Raw genomic sequence first — 1,829 nt, forward strand, 5'->3', positions numbered from 1 at the left:
AATGGCGTCTCAAGACATACACTTGGCCCAGACTACCAAGTAGCCAGGAGATTTTTATTTTCAATCAACAAACACTCCTGAAGCACCGAACCTGTGCCTGCTGCTATATCTGATGCTTCGCCCCAAGTCCAGCTGCCCTCAGCACGCCCTCACCCAGCGCCAGCCCACCCTCGAGGGCCTGGGGGCTGGGCCTGATGCCGGGCCTGGGACACAGCCCCACGGCCGGCCGGCGGCCGGGCTCACTGCTCACCCCAGTGACTATATATGGGCACTTTCAGGCCCCTGCGGTCCCCGCCCCCGGCCCTGCTGCTTCCCAGGCACACAGGCAGACACGGGGCGGGGCCCAGGAGCTCCCGGCCCATCCATGGCCATGTGCCCTCCTGGATGCCAGGGCCCAGAGCCAAGAGGGAGGGGGAAGATTCCTTCAGAGAGACCCAGAGCCAGCCTCTCCTTTCCGTGGGACCAGAGACAAACACCTCAGAGAAAAGTATGCCTCCATCCGCCGTGGAGACTGAGACGCAGCCTCCCCTTAAAGGGGCATGAACCCCTCACTGGCTCTGGTCCACTCCCAGGGAGGGGGCATCTCCACAGGGCCCCCAGGCCGAGCCTCGCAGCAGTAGCATCACAGCACGGGCAAGGGTGGGGCTCAGAGGGGGTGTGTTACCCACCCGAGGTCACAACGCCTTGAGCCGGATGTGACCTGACAGAGACCTCAGAGGTCCTGCTCCCAAGGGCCTCCCTGCCCGGACCCAGGTCCAGCCAGCGGAAGCTGGGGGCGGGGCAGGCCCCAGAGAGGCGGCGCCGCAGCATCAGATTCCAGCTCCGTTTCTCCTGCTCGGACAGGCTCCCAGGCCCGGGCAGGGGCGAGTGTCCCCCACTGTCCATGTCCTCATGGGGGCTGCCCCACTCTGAGGATGCCAACCACAAAGGCAGCCACCAGGGAGCTCGGCTCCCAAGTTCATGTCCCAAACACCTCTGTGCCTGCCCCACCTGCTGAGACCCTCCCCCACAGGGCGCCTCCTTCCAAAACCTGAACTTTAAATGACAAAGGCCAGAGGCCAGGGCAGAGCAAGGCCAGCTCCCAGTGAGCGGGCAGCTGCAGGTGACAGACACAATGAGGGAGCCGGGGCCAGCCGGGAAGCATACTTTGCAAATGATCTCATCGAGAGCCAGGCCTGGTGAGAGCAAGGATTTGCTAAAAGAGAAACAGAGGTCGCCAGGATCCCTGGCTGCTCAGGAGGCAGGGTGGGTGGCAGTGGCGCCTCGGGCCTTGGCCTCGCTAAGGGGACTGCTTCCCCCAGCCAGCGACCTGGGTCCCTGGAGCCCAGGATGGCTGGGGGGGTGGGGGTGGGGGCGCGGGGTGTAGCCTCCCAGGCACAACTTCGGTGGCTCAGGACACAAGGAAAGAGGGAACGTGGGTGTGGCGGGCCGGGGAGGACACACAGGCTCCACCCAGAGCCACGGTGCGAGGGGGTCACTCTTATCTCTGAATCGGGGTGAGGACACCAATGAAGATGCTGTCTCTGATCCTAAATTCCGGCCCCACCTGGAAGCACCCGAGGGGCCAGACTGCTCACCTCGGGGAGGACCAAGGGGATGCCCGGGAAAGCGTGCTGGACGCAAATGAGGCATTCGGAGAGGCCTGGGCAGGGTCTAGAACGTGGACGGGCCGGGCAGCGCTCTCTGCAGACCCGGCAGGCGGGCAGGCAGGCAGTGAGAGGCCCTGAAGCCCCTCACCAGCCCCCAGTCGGACCCCAGCCCCAACCAGACTTTACAAGCTCCCGAAGTGGGGCTGCCCACAGCCAGGAACAGCTCTGGGTCCAGCCAGG

This window comes from Phocoena phocoena, chromosome 6 (genome assembly GCF_963924675.1).
Source record: "Phocoena phocoena chromosome 6, mPhoPho1.1, whole genome shotgun sequence".
NCBI lineage: Eukaryota > Metazoa > Chordata > Mammalia > Artiodactyla > Phocoenidae > Phocoena > Phocoena phocoena.